This window comes from Delphinapterus leucas, chromosome 2 (genome assembly GCF_059928025.1).
Source record: "Delphinapterus leucas isolate spDelLeu-1000000601 "Yukka" chromosome 2, BTC_Dleu_Yukka2, whole genome shotgun sequence".
Classification (NCBI taxonomy): Eukaryota; Metazoa; Chordata; class Mammalia; order Artiodactyla; family Monodontidae; genus Delphinapterus; species Delphinapterus leucas.
In genome coordinates this window covers 107,115,489-107,135,811 of record NC_143130.1, presented here as the reverse complement: position 1 = coordinate 107,135,811, position 20,323 = coordinate 107,115,489, and the positions used below count along the sequence as shown (strand labels likewise).

The 20,323-nt window shown below is 39.2% G+C and overlaps 1 long non-coding RNA gene across 4 annotated transcripts in view; it reads left to right on the top strand.

The window, feature by feature from the left end:
• The first annotated feature begins 86 nt into the window (after positions 1 to 86).
• LOC149750250 (uncharacterized) overlaps positions 87 to 20,323 on the top strand; it is a 93,039-nt gene continuing 72,802 nt past the window's right edge. For all 4 annotated transcript variants that reach the window (XR_016391622.1, XR_016391627.1, XR_016391623.1 and 1 more), the window contains exon 1: positions 87 to 248. This is a non-coding gene — a long non-coding RNA (uncharacterized LOC149750250). The remainder of the gene's footprint in view (positions 249 to 20,323) is intronic.

Here is a 20,323-nt window from a genome sequence, read left to right as displayed (position 1 = left end):
GGAAATGGGCATGAAGCCAGAGCTGTCGCCACGCTCAGGAGGTAAAGGAGACTGGAGCTTGACGACCATATTTGAAGTGGGTAAGAAGCTGCAAGGGGCCACCTTAACAAGATCGCGCAGAGAGTGTTTTCGGGAGATTGAAGTTCAGAGCCATATCACCACCGGCGTTCGTTAGTGGCTGCAAAAACCTGGGAGGTTTTCTTTGTCTTTAAAATCCGTGATTTTCCTGCGACTTGTTAAACTAAAAGGTACCCTCTAGACGACCTTGGCTGTCCTTGGTGTGGGGTTGTCCTGGCCAGTGATGTTCGATTCTTGTTGCTAGATAATACTGTAATCGCAGATCCGGTGAAATTTAAACGTGGTTTGGAGTTTGACAGGAATTGAGGGAAGGCAGCTTCTAGGAAATATTTTCCTTCCAGATAAAAAGACAAAGCTTCAAGAGGAGGCTCCATCTTTCTCCTTCCCCTTCCTTAGGGGTTGGTTGAGGAGCATCTTGTGACATTGAGGGGACAAATCTTTAAAGATGAAAGGTGGATCGTTAGGGAGTTTGAGATTGACATGTACGCACTGCTATATTTAAAATGGATGACCAACAAAGACCTACTTGTATAGCACAGGGAATTCTGCTCAGTATTATATAACAGCCTAAATAGGAAAAGAATTTGAAAAAGAATAGATACATGTATAATGTATATGTATAACTGAATCACTTTGCTGTACACCTGAAACTAACAATATTGTTAATCAACTATACTCCAATATAAAATAAGAAGTTAAAAAAAAAAAGCTAACATGCTGAAGATGGTTGTATGGAAAGATAGAAAACCCCTGAATACTTGATGATGTCATTGAGCTGCTGCAGCAGGCTTGGAAACACCTATCTCCAGATTTTGTTGTGTAAGATAATTGAAGGTCTTTTTTGTCTAGACTGGTAGGTCTTTGTTGCTTGGGTTCTTGAAACTGATAGCATTTCTAGAGATACATGAGGTGAAGTTCCCCCCCTCCAAAGAAAAAAGAAGAAAGGTGGGAGTTGAGTATATTTGAACCCCTATGAAGACTCTTAAACTACAGAATGCTTTTGAAGTAGCAAAGTATAGTTTGAGAAAGATACAATAGCCTGAAACGATTTCAATCACTGCTAGTTTGGGCTGGTTATAAATATACCTGACAGGAATGGTAAAAACAGAAGGCAAAGAAATATAATACAGATTTAGCGGTAATTAAGGGTATGACCTATTAATCACATATATTGGACACCATTGTAAACAAGCTTTTTAAAGATTATTTTGAAAAATCAATACAGTTAGAAGTAATGACAAATATACAGCTACAGAGCAGTTGGCAAAAAAACCAAAAACCAAACAACCTATCTATGGTAGACTGTTACTTTGGTGGCCCCAAATGAATCATTCCTCTCAGTTTTGCACCCCTGATAGCTCCCTCCTCTTGAATCTGGGCTGGCCTATGACTTGCTTTAATCCTTAGAATTCATTTTAGGCCTATGCCTTAAGAAGACAATACTTTTGCATTCAGGGAGATGCCACTGTGTTGGAAGTTTGACTTCTCAGACTTCCATGCTGTGAAAAGCCCAACCTAACCACACGGAGGAGCACTGAGGCCTTGGCTAACAGCTCCTGTTGAGCTCCCAGCCAACAGTCACCACCAGCTGTCCAGCCATGTGAAGAAGGCCATCATGGAAGTGGATTCTTCAGCCTCTACTGTAGTTACTTTGGGTGACTCTATGTGGAGCAGAGATAGGCTGTCTTCTCTGCTTAGCTCTGCCCAAGTTGCAAAATACAAGCAAGTAAAATGATTGTGGTTTTAAGCCACTGAATTTTGGAGTACTTTGTTGTCTGGCAGTAGATAACTGAAATAAATTTTAATGTTATGTGAATAGGTTTTTGTGCTTGGGAAAAGAGCATTTCCTTACCACTAAAGCTAACTGAGGTCTGCTTATATTAGTTTGCACTTATTTCTGATATTTCTGTGTGTTTTTATTGCCTTTTCACGGGAATTGGTCCTATTTTTCCTTTTAGATGGTACATTTCTAGAGGCAGGGAACAAGCCTCCTATCTTTTGTACTTTTCCCCCTCATTAAGCTTTTCTTTTTTTTTAAATTTTATTATTTATTTTTATTTTTGGCTGCATTGGGTCTTCATTGCTGTGCGCGGGGGCTACTCCTCATTGTGGTGTGCGGGCTTCTCATTGCAGTGGCTTCTCGTTGCGGAGCACGGGCTCTATGCACGTGGGCTTCAGTAGTTGTGGCACGTGGGCTCAGTCGTTGTGGCACGCAGGCTCTAGAGCGCAGGCTTAGTAGTTGTGACTCTTGGGCTTAGTTGCTCTGCGGCATGTGGCATCTTCCCGGGCCAGGGCTTGAACCTGTGTCCCCTGCATTGGCAGGTGGATTCTTAACCACTGCGCCACCAGGGAAGTCCCAACAATGGTGTTGATATGAATATTTTCCTTTCCCATTTTGGCTTAGATTTAGTGATGGTTTTCACGAGACCTATGTCCTGGTGGCAAACCTGTTGTGAACAAGAGATTTGCACCTGATTTTAATTCTCATTAGGCATATTAGGTTTTTGAAAGTGACTGACTGGCTGGCTTTCATTAGGATCACAAATTAAAGGATCATAAATTAAGAAAGCCATGATGTAGGTGGTCACTCTAGTTTAAAAAGAGCAATTGCTGTGACTTGGCTGTGTATGCACGCAATGTATATGTGTGTGTGTGGGTATGCACTCATGTGTAGTTGTTAGTAGGATTGGGGAATGGAAAGATTGATAAAAACTGGCCTAGAGCTGCAGGTTTCAGGCAGAGGAAGAAGAAGGATAAAACCAAAATAGCAGATGGCTACAGTGAGCTCAGTTTTTTCTTCCCTTCTGCTAGGAATTGAATGCTTGTGTCCAAAATTCCAATGTTGAGGGCCAGTTCCCCAATATGATGGTATGTGGAGGTGGTACTGATCTGCACATAACTTCCAAACAAAATTGAACATCCTTTAAAGGAACACAATACAATCTAGACACTCAACAATGTAATATTCACATTGTTCAACAGTAATTAAAAATTACTAGGCATGCAAAGAAGTAAAAAAGTCAGTAGGAGCAAAGTCAATATAAACAGACCCAGAAATAACAGAGATGATGAATTAGCACAAAATGATGTTTAAAAAGCTACTGTAACTATGCTCAATAATTTAAGGGAAAAAGTTAACATAATGAGGAGAGAAATAGATATAAAAAAACTAGGTGAAACTTATAGAGATGGAAAATACAATATTCAGAAAATGAACAATTCACTGGCTGGGCTTAACAACATATTAGACAATGCAGAAGAACAGATCAGTGAACTTGAAGACCTAGCAATAGAAACCATGCAAACTAAAGCACAGGGAAAATAAAAGGCTAAAAAATTAAACAGTGTCTCAGTGACTTGTGGGATAATCGTAAGTGGTATATTATACATATAGTTGGAGTCCTGGGACAAGGGGAGAGGGACAGAGGAAACATTTGAAGAAATAATGGTTAAAAGTTCTAAAAAATGATAAAAACTATAAATTCACAGATCCAACAGACCACAAGTAGGATAAATACAAAATCATACCAAGCCACATCATGATTAAATGGTTGAAAACCAGTGATAAAGAGAAAAATCTCCCCCCACCCCATGTTATTGAGATTCAATTGCCATATAACATACATGTTTAAGGTGTACAATGTGCTGATTTGATATATGTATATATTGCAGAATTGTTATCACAATAAGGTTGGTTAACACATCCATCACCTCACATAGCTATGTTTTTTTTTTCTTTGTGGTAAGAACTTTTAAGATCTACTCATTTAGCAGCTTTCAAGTATATAATACAGTATTGTTAACTATAGTCACCGTTCTGTAATTAGATCCCCAGAACTTATTCACCCTATAACTGAAAGTTTGTACCATTTGACCACTTTCACCTATTCCCCCCCCATCCCTTGCCCCTGGCAACAACCAATCTACTCTCTATTTCCATGAGTTCAGCTTTTTAAAGATTATACATACAAGAGAGATCGTACATATTTGTCTTTTTATGTTTGACTTGTTTCTCTTAGCATAAATAATGCTCTCAGTGTTCATCCATGTTGTTGCAGATGACAAGATTTCCTCCTTTTTATGGTTAAATACTATTCCATTATATATATATATATATATATATATAATATCATGTTTTCTTTATCCATTCATCTGTCAGTGGACACTTGTTTCAGTGTTTTGCTTATTGTAAATAACGCTGCAGAGAACATAGAAGTGCAGATATCTCTCTGGGATAGAGATTTCATTTCCTTTGGATAAACACCCAGGAGTGGGATTGCTGGATATAGTAGTTCTATTTTCAAGATTTTGAGGAACCTCCATACTGTTTTCCAAAGTGGCTGTACCAATTTACATTTCCACCAGCAGAGTACAGGCATTCCTTTTTTTCCATATCCTCATCAGCATTTGTTATGTCTTGTCTTTTTTTTTTTTTTTATGTCTTGTCTTTTTGATAACAGCCATTCTAACGGGTGTGAGGTGATAATCTCATTATGGTTTGATTTGCATTTCTTTGATGATTATTGATATTGAGCACCTTTTCATGTACCTGTTGGTCATTTGTATGTCTTCTTTGGAAAAATGTTTATTCAAGTCCTTTGCTCAATTTTTTAAAAACATTTTTTATTTCTTTAATGTTGTATCTATTTTATTTATTGATTTTTGGCTGCATTGGGTCTTTGTTGCTGTGCACGGGCTTTCTCTAGTTGCGGGGAGTAGGGACTACTCTTCGTTGCGGTGTGCGGGCTCCTTATTGCAGTGGCTTCTCTTGTTGTGGAGCATGGGCTCTAGGTGCGCAGGCTTCAGTAGTTGTGGCATGTGGGCTCAGTAGCTGTGGCATATGGGCTTAGTTGCTCTGTGGCTTGTGGGATCTTCCCAGACCAGGGCTTGAACCTGTGTCCCCTGCATTGGCAGGTGGATTCTTAACCACTGTGTCACCAGGGAAGTTCCCGTTTAAAGTGTTTTAAAGAGAGTATATAATGAAGTGTTAGGTAACAAAATACATATTAACTGTGAGTTCAAAGTTAATATGGACCACAACAGTCACGGAAAATTCATGAAAGAGGAGAGTGGATGAGATTTTGGCTGGTGCTTCCAGGCAGAGGGAGTAAAACAACAGGCCTGTGGAGGATAGTATGAAGACTGGTCTGTAATGGAGTTAACCCTGTTATTCCTTTACAAAGACTTTATCCTAAGAAATTAACCAGTTATATTCATAGATGTTAATTACAGTGCTATTTAAGTTGGTAAAAACTTGAAACAATCTCTATTTTGTTTAAGAGTTTCTCCTAAGAAAATAGTAAAAAATACCGATATTCAAAGATGATCATTACAGTGTTATTTAAAATGACAGAAATTGGAAACCATCTACATTTTAACCAATAGGGAAATGCAAATGGCTTAGGCTGCATTCATTCAACAGAATATGTGTTCATTTCAAAACGTATTTTTAACTATAACAAGTTGGCAAAATGTTTATGACTTAGTAAAAAATGTATGTAATTATGTAAAAGAAGCAGAATGCAAAACTATAAGTACATTATGCTGTTAATTTTGTGGAAAAAAAAATGCATGTCTTAGGAAAAAAGCCTGAAAGAAAATACACCAAACATTTTATATGAGGATAATCTCAAGGTGATGTAATTATGGGTAATTTTTATTTCCATCTTTACATTTTTCTATAGTTTTAACACTTCTAGCAATGATTATATATTTTGTTTATATTCCTAGATACTATCTGTATTAGCTTACTGGGGCTGCTGTAACAATATACTAGGCACTTAAACAACAGAAATTAATTTTCTCATAATTTGGGAGGCTAGAAGTCCAAGATCAAGGTGTCAGCAGATTTGGTTTCTTCTGAGGCCTTTCTCCTTGGCTTGTAGATGGCAACCCTCTCTCTGTCTTTACATGGTTGTTCTTTTGTCTGCACATGTTTCTGGTGTCTCTCTTTGGGTCCAGATTTCCTCTACTTATAAAGACAATGGTCACATTGGATTAAGGCCCATCCTAAAGACCTCATTTTTGCTTAATTGCCTCTTTGAAGACCTTGTCTCCAAATACAGTTACATTCTGAAATATTGGGGGTTAGAATTTCAACATATAAATTTTGGGGAGACACGATTCACCTTATAGCACTATTTAAAAATGTGATTGGTATAATATTGAAAATATGAGAAACAAAAAATGGGGCAAGTGTGAGTAGAATAGAAAGATATATGGTGGCTAATGGTGGGAGAACAGGTGAAATAACAATGATACCTAAATTATTTTTTTCTTTTTTTAAATTGAAATATAGTTGATTCACAGTGTTGTGATAGTTTCAGGTAGACAGCAAAGTAATTCAGTTATATATATGTATGTGTATATATATATGTATTCCTTTTCAGATTTATTCCATTATAGGTTATTACAAGATATTGAATATAGTTCCCTGTGCTGTACAGTAGGTCCTTGTTGGTTATCTATTTTGTATATAGTTGTACGTATCTGTTAATCTCAAACTCCTAATTTATCCCTCTCCCTCCTTTCCCCTTTGGAAATCATAAGTTTGTTTTCTATGTTTGTGAGTCTGTTTCTGTTTTGAATTAAGACCTAACTTAAAAAAAAAAAACAAACCTAACTTAATTTTTTATATTCAGTTCTCTCTGTTCAAATAACTGGTGTAGTTTCTGTCTCTTGATTAGACTCTGATTTTTACAGTAGTGGAGCTGGATTTGGGGAAGGTGTGGGTTTAATTTTGGATATCTGAATTTGCAATGACAGTGGGATATGCATGTAGGAATATCTTATACCTAGATGGAAAAATGACACTGGAGTTTGTGGGAGAGATAGGAAACTGAAAACATTTGTCATTGTCAGCACTGATGTGATGATGGAAACTGTAAGACTACTTGAGTTCTCTGGGTGAGCGGTGTGGGGAGCCAAGAGCAGATGGTTGACCATGGTCTTGCATATACTCACAAAGAAAAAGTAGCAAAATTAAAAAAAAATCACAAACTTGAACATATAATGATGATTTTATGATAAAGCATTGATAAATGAAGCTCATACCAAGACATTTTTTTTTTTTTTTTGTACAGTTAACTTCTTACCCAACCTGTGTTTCCAAGTCTATCCCAATATTGGGTCTATTGTGACAAATCAAAGCCTATGAACCCTGGAGCTCTTACTTTTTTTCCCCCAAGACCTTTGGGGAAAGCCCCCAGGTCACATTGAAGGCAGTGACTTATCTTTCCTCTTTTATCTTTTGGTTTTGCCAGTCTGCTAACAATACCATAGTGGTACTGCAGAACATTATAAAAATTATGAGAAATTTTTTTGTAATAGGTCTTTATTGGAGTATAATTCCTTCACAATACCATGTTAGTTTCTGTTGCACAACAAATCGAATCAGCCATATACATACACGTGTCCCTATATCCCCTCCCTTTTCAGCCTCCCTCCCATCCTCCCTATCCTATGCTGCTGCTTCCCACCAGCCAACTATTTTACATTTGGTAGTGTATATATGTCAATGCTACTCTCACTTCGCTGCAGCTTTGCCCTCCCACCCCATGTCATCAAGTCCATTCTCTATGTCTACCTCTTTATTCCTGCCCTGCAACTGGGTTCATCAGTACAATTTGTTTTAGATTCCATATATATGTGTTAGCATATGGTATTTGTTTTTCTCTTTCTGACTTAACTTCACTCTGTATGACAGACTCTGGGTCCATCCACCTCACTACAAATAACTCAATTTTGTTTCTTTTTATGGCTGAGTAATATTCCATTGTATATATGCACCATATCTTCATTATCCATTCATCTATCGATGGACATTTAGGTTGGTTTCATGTCCTGGCTACTGTAAATAGTGCTGCAGTGAACACTGTGGTGCATGTCTCTCTTTGAATTATGGTTTTCTCAGGATATATGCCCAGTAGTGGGATTGCTGGGTCATATGGTAGTTCTATTTTTAGCTTTTTAAGGAAGCTCCATACTGTTTTCCATAGTGGTTGTATCAATTTACATTCCCACCAACAGTATAGGAGGGTTCCCTTTTCACCACACCCTTTCCAGCATTTATTGTTTCTAGCTTTTGTGATAATGGCCATTCCAACCATCATGAGGTGATACCTCATTGTAGTTTTTTTTTTTTTTTTCTCATTGTAGTTTTGATTTGCATTTCTCTAATAGTGATGTTGAGCATCTTTTCATGTGCCTCTTGGCCATCTGTATGTCTTCCTTAGTGAAATGTCTATTTAGGTCTTCCGCCCATTTTTTAACTGGATTGTTTGATTTTTTGATATTGAGCTCCATGAGCTGTTTGTATATTTTGGAGATTAATCCTTTGTCTGTTATTTGATTTGCAAATATTTTCTCCCATTCTGAGGGTTGTCTTTTTGTTTTGTTTTTGGTGTCCTTTGCTGTGCAAAGCTTTTAAGTTTAATTAAGTTCCATTTGTTTATCTTTGTTTTTGTTTCTGTTACTCTAGGAGGTGGGTCAGAAAAGATCTTGCTGTGGTTTATGTCAAAGAGGGTTTTTCCTATGTTTTCCTCTAAAAGTTTTATAGTGTCTGGTATTACATTTAAGTCTTTAATCCATTTGGAGTTTATTTTTTTTTAAAAATTTTTATTTATTTATTTTTGGCTGCACTGGGTCTTCATTGCTGTGTGCGGGCTTTCTCTAGTTGCGGTGAGTCGGGGCTACACTTTGTTGCAGTGCATGGGCTTCTTATCGCTGTGGCTTCTCTTGTTGGGGAGCATGGGCTCTAGGCGCACAGGCTTCAGTAGTTGCAGCACGTAGTCTCAGTAGTTGTGGTTCACGGGCTCTAGAGCACAGGCTTAGTTGCTCCGCAGCATGTGGGATCTTCCCGGACCAGGGATCGAACCTGTGTCCCCTGCATTGGCAGGCGGATTCTTAACCACTGCGCCACCAGGGAAGTCCCCATTTGGAGTTTATTTTTGTGTGTGGTGTTAGGTAGTGTTCTAATTTCATTCTTTTACATGTAACTGTCCAGTTTTCCCAACACCACTTATTGGAGGGGCTGTCTTTTCTCCTTTCTATGTTCTTGCCTCCTTTGTCATAAATTAGGTGCCCATATGTGTGTGGGTTTATCTCTGGGCATTCTATCCTGTACCATTGATCTATATTTCTTTTTTTGTGCCAGTACCATACTGTCTTGATTACTGTAGCTTTGTAGTATAGTTTGAAGTCAGGGAGCCTGATTCCTCCAACTCTGTTTTTCTTTCTCAAGATTGCTTTGGATATTTGGGGTCTTTTGTGTTTCCATACGAACTGTAAGATTTTTTGTTCTAATTCTGCAAAGAATGCCATTGGTAATTTGATAGGTATTGCAAATGAATCTGTAGATTGCTTTGGGTAGTATAGTCATTTTCACAATATTGATTCTTCCAGTCTAAGAACATGGTATATTTTTCCATCTGTTTATGTCATCTTTGATTTCTTTCATCAGTGTTTTATAGTTTTCTGAGTACAAGTCTTTTGCCTCCTTAGGTGGTTTATTCCTAGGTATTTTATTCTTTTTGTTGCAGTGGTAAATGGGAGTGTTTCCTTAATTCTCTTTCTGATTTTTCGTTGTTGGTGTATAGGAATGCCAGAGATTTCTGTGCCTTAATTTTGTATCCTGCTCCGTTACCAAATTCACTGATTAGTTCTAGTAGTTTTCTGGTGGCATCTTTAGGATTTTCTACGTATAGTATCGTGTCATTGGCAAACAGTGACCTTTTTACTTCTTCTTTTCCAATTTGTATTCCTTTTATTTCTTTTTCTTCTCTGGTTGCTGTGGCTAGGACTTCCAAAGCTATGTTGAATAAGAGTGGTGAGAGTGGACATCCTTGTCTTGTTCCTGACAACTCATTCAAACATCCACTGTGTGCCTACTTTGTGTCAGGTGTCTGTTATGTGTGTAGTTTACTGCTCACAGTTGTTCTAAGCCTTTTCTCTCCTTTGGTTCCCTCTGGTTGCCCCTCTGTACCTATACCTTCTTCTCTTTTGACAGGGGCCCTTACCTCCTACTTTCCTAACAAAGAAAAGAACCATGTGAGGTGAGCCTTTTAATCCATTCCAAAATAACTCTGTTTCTTTCTCCCCATCTTAGAAGAACTGAACTTCCTCTTTTTAAGTTTGAACTATCCTTGTGTTCTCAATCCTCTTTGTTTTCTCCCTCTTCATCCTTGTGGATGCTATAACAGCTAGAGTCAAAGATTTCTCCCTTAAATATCTTCTTTTTGTCTAGCTTAAGCACCTTTAATTTCCTCTTCTCTCCTTGGCCTGTAGACATAATCTTTTTTCTCTGTGCTGGAACACACACACACACACACACACACACACACACACACACACACACACACACACACACACACACACACACACACACCAAAAACCTTTGTTTGACCTTGATGCAACTCTTAGCCTATTTTTCTAACCCTTTTATTGTTGCAGGTTTATAATGGAGCAGGAGCCTATGGGACCTTCCCCAGACAGGCCCTTCCCCCATATCCAATGTTTAGCTTATCTCTGAAGTACCTAGATAACAGTATTTGATGCACATTTCCTGAGTTGTTTTACAGATGTGAACCCCACCACCACCACCAAATGGAAGATGTTTACTACTTGATGACCTTTAGCACATAGCCCCAGGCCTCCTGGCGCCTAAGGACTAATAATGTTAACCCTTGTGACACCGCCCTGTTCCCTTATCCTCAGCCAGTCACAGAACTGTGCATGAGTCGATCACATACCCTGCAACCGCCCTCCCTCACCTGGCTTTTCAAAATGCTTTGCCAAAACCCTTCTGGGAGCTCGGGGTTCTTTTGGGCATGAGCCACCCTTCTCCTTGCATGGCCTTGCAGTAAACCTTTCTCTGCTCCAAGCTTTGATGTTTCTGTTTGTTCGGCCTCACTGTGCGTCAGGCACAGGAACTTGTGCTAACAGGTTTAAGAATGAAACTCCATTCTCAATGCACAGTCACTCCTAGTTCTGCTCGCTTGACTCCTGCTGCAGCTTCGGCCTCTGTCCCTGTCATTCGAACTGGTCACCGAAAGGCAGTCCTGGCTTCCTAGTCACAAGGCACAGTGGGTTTTTCTCAGCCCTCCCTGTCTTAGCTTCTCTGTGGCATTTGACGCTGTTGATCCCCCTTTTTTCTAACACTCTCTTCTCTTGATTTTCATAGCACAACATATGATTTTCTTCTCATCTTTTTGCTCTAACATTTTCAAAACAGTTTGGATGACTAAATGTGCTGAGCCTAACTTCCATCATATCTGTTGCAGTTTGAAGGGGTCAGGAAGGAATAGTGGGCGTTACCAAAAGCTGATTGCTGCTCAAATAGGCTTTGTAGGATGTTGTCCAATGATGTTAAAAGCTTCCTCACTTGGAAGGTCTAGATATTTGATTGTGTCCAAGGCTGGTTAAAGTAACCAATCTTATAAGAGACTAAAGCTCCCTATGTAGTGTCTTCCCTGAGCAGAGCTTGCCTTTCCAATTGTCTTTATTCCTCTAAGTTTCAATCTTTCAGTTTCTAATATCTCAGATATATTAATTCCATTGTTGAGCAGTGGTCAAGCTCTCTCTTCTGATTTTTACTTTTTGTTTCCTAATGATATGTGTTGATTTTACTTGTCACGTTTTCAGAGTTCTTGAGGTGTTTGCTGTCAACTCAGTGTTCTATGTAAGAAAAAAGCCCCACTTTGTTTGACAGGCTTTTCTCTCTTCTTAAATGTAGGAGTTATTTAACATAATCTAGATTTTGAAAAGTAGAATGCCTCATGGAGATTTTATGTTTGTTACTCAAGATGTAGAAAATAGAGTTCATTTTTGTCTGAGAATTTTCTCTCCATAAATAAAAAGTGATTACTTAAAAAGTCATCATCCTATTGAGACTGGATAAGAATAAGAAAAAATAACCTGGTCTTATAAACAATTTCTTTTTGTATTATCCTAAGTTATAGGTGAACTTCTAGTTCTTACTGTTGTTAGATGATACTTAACACGGAGCCTTCAGACAAATGAAAATGGAACCGTGCGTGGTGAGTTGATGGAAAATGGAGCCTTTACAGCAAAGAAAAAAGAAGTCTGAAGTTATTTATCTGTGAACTTTAACTACTGTTTCTTCCTGATTTCAAACATGGCAGGTTTTAATAGAGACTTAACATTCATCCCTGCTGTTGTCATTTACTTTGAGTTAACCATTTATTACTGAAACTTAAAGATAAAATCTAGGGAGATTTCTCAACTTAAGGTTCATAGCCTTTCTCTAATTATCCCTCTTCTCTTACATTGTACTGCCTTTCCTCTATACATTTGTTGTACTTGGGTACATTGTGAAGTCCAAATTCACATTCTGTTTTTATTTCAGCATGAGGGAATTTCAGAGTATAAGGTCACTTGGCTAGTAATAAGTAAGTCAGGTCAAGAATTTATCCTAGATCTCCTATTAGCCAAATTGAGAACAGTTAGAACCTCAGAATTAATAATAACATAGTAATCCACTAACTAGAATAATCCATGAATCCATACTGATGTACACAAATGAATGAATAAATATATAAAAGGTAAAGAAGGGAAAATCTCCTTTCAGCAGAATGCCAACTAATAAATATGATAAATGAGGAAGGAATGATGGAATTAGAAAATCACCATTTGGCAACCACCATATTAATAATTGCTTCAGGCAAGAATCATGAAAGGAAGCTAAAATTTGTGGGGGAGTTTGCTAAGGAACATGACACTTACATAGTCTCAAGATTATCTAGTGATTACACAGGGAAAAATAGTAATTTTACAGTGGCACAATCTGGTAGACACTGACTTAATCAAATAATCAAAATTAATATTACCAATAAGGAGACCAAGTAGCATCATGTACCTCTGATGTGATGCATTGGCAAGTTGGCATTCCTGCCAAAAATGCATAATCTGAATCTAATCATGAAGAGACATCAGACTAATCCAAACTGAGGGATTGTCTACAAATAACTGGCCTGTAGTCTTCAAAAAAGTCAAGGACATGAAAAACTGATTAACTGTTCCAGATGAAAGGAGGATAAAGACACATGACAGCTAAATGTAACATATAATCCTGGACTTGGAGACTGCACTTAAAAAAAAAAAGGAAGGACATTGTGGAACAATTGATGAAATTTTACGTGGGACTGTAGATTAGACAATGGTATTGTATCAAAGTTAAATTTCCTGATTTTGATAATTGTATTGTGATTATATAAGAGAATGTGCTTGTTCATAGGAAATGCCCATTGAAATATTTAGGGGCAAATAGGTATGACGTTTGCAACTTAATTTCAAACGGTTCAGAAAAAAATGAATACACATACACAGAAAGAATGATAAAGCAAATGGGGCAAAATGTAAACACTTGGTGAATCTGGGGAAAGAGTATATTGGAGTGCTTTGTATGATTCTTGCAACTTTTCTATAAACTTGAAATGATATCAAAATAAAAAGTTACCAAATAAACCCAATTCTGAATTTTGGGGGATTAGTTTTTTTAAGTAAAATCTTTAATTGAAGTATACTAAGCATACAGAAGAGCACAGACACCAAAAGTGTACAGCTCGATACCTTTTTATGAAATGAACCCCCCACGTAATCGTGATCCAGGTTAGGATCTAAAATATTACCGACATTCTGGAAGCATTCTTCCTAGTCATTACTCCATCCTTCCACTGCAAAGGCAACCTTTATTATCATGGCTTAGCTTTGCCTCTTTTTGAATGTTGTGTAAATAGAATCATACCATATGATTATTTTTTGTGTTTATTTTTTCCTAACATTTTGTCTGTGAGAGTCGTTTCTTGATGCAAGTAGCTGTAATTCATTTGTTTCTTTTTTATTCTTTAATACTGCGCTGTATTTAAATAGACCGTAATTTATTTACCTGTTCTAACATTGTTGGACACTTGGGTTGTGTAGTAGGTAGTCTCTAAGATAGCCCCTAGTGATCCTTGTCTCCTGTTATTCATCACATTGTGTAATCCTCTCTCCCTGAGTGTGAGCTGGACCCAGTGACCAGTCTCTAATGAATAGAATACGGCAAAAGCGATGGGTTTTCACTTCCGCGATTAGGTTGCAAAAAGACTGTGGCTTCCATTGTGGGTTCTCTCTCTTAGTTTGCTTACCTGGGGGAAATCAGTGTCATGTCATGAGTCAGCCCTCTGGAGAGGTCCAAGTGGTGAGAGATGAATGAGCTTGGAAGCAGATTCTCCAGCTCCAGGCAAACCTTGAAATGACTGCAGCCCAATGGCTGACAATTTGACAGCAACATCATGACAGACTAAGAGCTAAGCCACACTGGATTCCTGACTCACAGAATCTGTGAGATGTTAATGTCTATGTTATCAGCTGCTAACTTTTGGCATAATTTGTTTTGCAGTAATTGATAACTGATAGAGATTTTTTTTTCTAGTTTTTGACCATTACAAATAGTGCTGGCCAAACCTTCTTATATGTGTAGTGCACATATATGAGCATCTCTCTTGGGGTGTATACCTAGGAGAAGAATTACTGAGTCATAGGGTATATTTATGACAGCCTTACAGTTTTCCAAAGTAGTTGTACTGGTTTATAACCCCACAACAATGTATGAGAGCTCCTATTCTTCCATACCCTTGGTAGCACTAGGCATTATCCGTCTTTTTAATTTTAGTCAGTATGGCATATCATTTAAAAATATTTTATCTTGAGATAATTTCAAACTGAGAGAAAAGTTGCGAGAACAGTACACAAAACTTCCATATTCTCTTTACCTATATTTCCTAATTTTTAACATTTTACCATATTTCTTTCCCTCTAATGTATATGATGATTCTTTCTCTGAGAACAAGTTGCAAACATAATGACCCATCCTTTAAATACCACAGTGCATTTCCCCCAAATAAGAGCACTTTCATATATAATCATACTATAACCATCCAGAATCAGAAAATCAACATTGATACAACACTATTATTCAATCCAGAGACCCTGTTAAAATTTTGACAACTATCCCATTCTCTTCCTCTCTTCTGTGGTCTAGAATCCAATCCAGTATCATGTTGCATTTAGTTGTCATGTCTCTTTAATCTCCTGTAACCTAGAATAGTTCCTTAATATTCCTTAATGTTAATGTCTTTCATGACCATTGATTGGGGTTTGTCTGATGCTTCCTCACATCCAGACTCAGGCCATACATTTTTGGCAGGAGTACCACCCAACACCCCCAAAACAAACAAACTGATGCTGTGCTCTTCTTAGAGAATCACATTGGGAGATATCCAATATCAACCATTGCTGATGAGGTTAACCAAGATCACCTGGCTAAGTTGATACTGCCTGGTTTCTCCACTGTGATGTCATCATTTTCCCATTTGCAATTTAATAGTGTTTTGTAGGGAGATAGTCCAAGACTCTCCCAATATCCTGTTCCAAATCAAACTTTAGTCACCAATCTTAGTATCCATTGATGACTCCTGCCTAAATCAGCCACCAATATGATGGCTGCCACATGGTGATTTTTAACGTCCATCATTCGTTCTACATTACTGGATGACATTCAATTGTCAGAAAGCACTTTCCCTTCCTTTTTTTTTTTCTTTTTCTTTGGTATTTGGGATCCCAGTTCCCTGACCAGTGATTGAACCCGGGACCCCTGCATTGCGAGCATAGAGTCTTAACCACTGGACCACCAGGGAAGTCCCCTCTTCTTTCTTATTCAGTCATTCTTTCATTCATTTATTCATATCAGTATGGACTCATGGATTCCTATGTTAGTCAATGGATTAAGATCTATCATTATTATAACATTATTATGATGATCAGATGGTTCCAGTTTTGGCTAGTGTGAACCTCTCAAGCTGAGTCCCATGTCCTTTGGACATATCAAAGTATTCTTTGAGCACTTCCTTATTTTCTGCTACAACAGGATGTTCCAAGCTCATTTTATGCCCCGGTCCTGGAATCAGCCATTTCTTCAAGGAGCCCTGTTTCCTTTTATTTGTTTATTTTTATTTTTAAATTAATTTTTATTGGTGTATAGTTGATTTACAATGTTGTATTAGTTTCAGCTGTACAGCTAAGTGAACCAGTTATACATATACATATATCCACTTTTTTTTAGATTCTATTCCCATATAGGTCATTACAGAGTATTGAGTACATAGTAGGTTCTTATGAGTTATTTATTTTATATCTAGTAGCATGTATATGTCAATCCCAATTTCCTAATTTATCCCTCCCCCCTGATTCCTTTTAGTGGAGAATGATATTTAGAAACCAAGATCTGGGTGTTTAGTATGCTTATAATAACTATGTATCACAGGCATCCACTGATGATCTATCCTATCTATCTATCTATCGTCTATTTAATTCATCATGTATGAGTTCACACCAAAATCTCTAATTCCAATCCAATACCTCCGTTTTTTTTCTGGTCTTCCTCCATTCCATTTGTGTAAATTCCTCCTCAGGCCCTGATAAACCTGGCTCTCATTGTCATATATTTACTTATTTCTCAATCTTCCTGTATGTAACCAATGTCCCAACCACAAAGACTGCCTACTTGGCTGGCCTTCTTCTTGGTCCTGCCAACTTCTCAGTCTCTGCCCTGATGCCATTTCCTTGGCCAGCATCTGCCTTAGTTTGTTCTCTCCCTGTGGCTGCCTTTTTGGCAGCCACACTGCCACCTTCAAAGATTGGGCAAGGAAGGGCAGGGAAGAGGGGAGAGCAAGAGCCATCCTGCTATTTTGACTCTTAGGCCAGCGTTTTATTGATCTGGCTCCTTAGAATTCAGCTCTCTTCAGGAATAGATACCCACTGAGAGTTTGGCCCCTTAAAATATCCCAGGGTGCTGGGTTATTTAATGACTTAAAGTGACTAATATTGGCAGGATTAAGCATTATTTAATGAGAATAGGGGAAAGAGAAACAGCAGGAGCAGGTGGGGAAGGATAAACAATCAACACTCCAGTTGGGCCTTGGATAGAGCTCAACTTCAGTCTTAGTTTTTTTTTTTGCGGTACACGGGCCTCTCCCTGTTGTGGCTTCTCCCGTTGCGGAGCACAGGCTCCGGACGCGCAGGCTCAGCGGCCATGGCTCACGGGCCCAGCCGCTCCGCGGCATGTGGAATCTTCCCAGACCGGGGCACGAACCCGCATCCCCTGCATCGGCAGGTGTACTCTCAACCACTGCGCCACCAGGGAAGCCCCAGTCTTAGTTTTATAGTGAAAATGGTTCCCATCAGTGCTCCTGCCCCAGAGCGTGAGCTTGCCATAGAAAGGCTGTGTTGGGTTGGAGAGGGGATGGAAGGTAGGTTTTCAGATCTATTCTGAAGTAGAGTGCACATTTTAGGATGGTTTTGGCATCCACTTGGCCTTCCCAGATGCCCTGTGGTCAGGCTAGACCTCTCAAGCAGCTTCAGACTCCCAGGCCCCTGACCCAGGCTGGAGTCAGAATGGCCTCTGGAGGGCAGAGGAGTACCGTGTGATCCTGCTCAGCTCTAACTTGATCTAACCACTTCTGTTGCCTGTTCATTTGCTAGTAAACTTCTGGAATTCCTTAGCAGACTCTCTTTCACATTTTGTCTAATAAACTGGAAAGAAAAAGGGTTGCATGATCTGGAATAAAACTCAGAAAAGTTAAGTGACATTTATCTAATGTTATAAAGTTATATATATGAGACACTTTGGTTCATATATGTAAACAGGTAATAGCAACTAGTGAATTCATGAGTCAGAGTAATGTTAAGTACAATGATTTGTTTGATATAGTCATTACTGACAGTCTCAAACAGCTACTGACATAGTTGTCTGAATTTTTAACAGTGAGTGATAGCTGCCCAGGTGCCACATTTCTGGCTGTATAGAACAGTGGCTAAGCATGAGGATCATCTCAGACTGCCTGGGTTTGTATCCTGATGACACTACTTACTAGATGTGTGTCTTTAGGCATGTCAGTTACCTTTTCTGTGCAGTAGTTCTCTCATCTGTAAAAGTACCACATGGGGTTCTCATGAGGTTTAAGTGAGATCATACACAATTTTTAGAGTGGTGCCTGGCACATGAGAAGCACCCAATAAACATCAGTTTGGGGGCTTCCCTGGTGGTGCAGTGGTTAAGAATCCGCCTGCCAATGCAGGGGACACGGGTTCGAGCCCTGGTCTGGGAAGATCCCACATGCCGCGGAGCAACTAAGCCCGTGTGCCACAACTAGAGCCCGGGAGCCACAACTACTGAGCCCATGTGCCACAACTACTGAAGCTCGCGTGCCTAGAGCCTGTGCTCCACAACAAGAGAAGCCACGGCAATGAGAAGCCCGTGCACCACAACGAAGAGTAGCCCTCACTGGCTGCAACTAGAGAAAGCTGGTGCGCAGCAACGAAGACCCAATGCGGCCAAAAATAAAAAAAACGAAAACCAAAAACCATCAGTTTGCACTTGTGTGATTGTTATTATCATCTTAAGCTGCAGATTCATCCTTAACAAAAAAATTCCATGACAAATCTAATCAGCTTTCTTGTCTTGGTTCTCCTATCGACATCATGAGCTTATTATTTACTACTAAAACTGTAGAGAGACCATCTCCATTTGCTTCTCCATTAGTTTGAAACAGATGAGATTGAGTTGACCTATTCTGCAAAAATAGCTGGTTGGGTCCAGCCGCAGTTTTCTTCAGTCCCATTTATTTTTTCATCATTACCTCGCTGGGAAGTTGAAACTACTCTTCATAGATACCAATGTTCCACTAATCTGACCCAGTGTCTGCTGACAACTTTTCAATCATTGTAGTCTATTCAGTTCTTTTTACTCTAGAGGAATTTCTCTGGTAAGCAAAACCGAACTGAGCAATTTCAAACACATACTTAACTTCCATTAAAAAAAAACACATCCTGTTAATGAAGAAAGACTGAGTTATGTTGGGTGGAACTCTGAATTGGGAGCCAGAAGGCCAGAATTCAAGTTTCAACTCTGCAGCTATTTGCATATATCTATTGTGTATCTTCTGTGTGTGAAGTAATATGCTTGCCAGGCATTGAGGGGATTCAAAAAAAGGATTCAAACAAGTGGACTTTCTTCTCAAAGTGTTACAACCTGGTTGGAATAGCAAAGCAGCTGTGATAGGAGACTGAATGAAATAAATGCAGAATCCAGCATCCATCCCATTGTATGCTGGAGGAAAGAACGAAACTGTAATAAGGGCCTGGAGGAAGGGTGCCCTGGGCAGTCAGTGCCTCTTCCACACATTGTGTGCTCTCCTTTGTATCACAAAGTCTGGAAACCTGGGAACAGGATTCCCCAGACTCCTTTGCTTTCAGCCTTCTTGCTGTAGTTTATGTTCTGCCAATGAGGGGCTCTTGGCAACTGTGGAAAGCAGAAGAGAAGCCCGAGGCATTTACCCCATTCTCTTCTGGCAGTGTTGGTAAGTGGATGTATGAACTTCTTGTATGTGAGTTTTCACAGCGGCCCTGGTGCTCCCCAGCTGATTCAGGGCTGTGAGGTCTGTGTAAGCAGTAGCTTCTAGCAGGTTCCTGACTGCTTGGAAGCAGCAGTGTCTCATTCAATACTCTCTAATAAAACTAGGTCTTCTGTAATGCCATGCTCTTTTTTACCTCTGAGTCTTTACTCATCTGTCCCCTATCACCTATGTTGTCCTTCCTTCCACTTCCTTTGTATTTTATTTGTTTTTATGGCCCAGCAGCTAGTCAGTGACTGTTGCATATCACGCAACCAAACTATATATATATTTTTTTTTTTTTTTTTTTTTTTGCGGTACGCGGGCCTTTCACTGTTGTGGCCTTTCTTGTTGCGGAGCACAGGCTCCGGACGCGCAGGCTCAGCGGCCATGGCTCACGGGCCCAGCCGCTCCGCGGCATGTGGGATCTTCCCGGACCGGGGCACGAATCCGTGTCCCCTGTATCGGCAGGCGGACTCTCAACCACTGCGCCACCAGGGAAGCCCCCAAACAATGTTTTTTGGATGAATAGATGAAGGAATGAAAGAAAGAAGAGGTTACAGGCTTAAGCAGATCTATAAATGGGATGGGGGTAGTGAACACAGTGGAGAGAGTAGGATATGAAGAGGCAAAGCAGAGTAACAATTGAAGGGGTTGGAAATGGGAAAAGAATAAATGGAAATGTGGCTCTTCACTGGCATAATATCACTGGGTTTTTAATAATCTACTATTTATGAAAAAAAGACAAACCCCATGGTTTGCTAACTGTGAGCATTTGTTAAAGTATAAAGATAAGA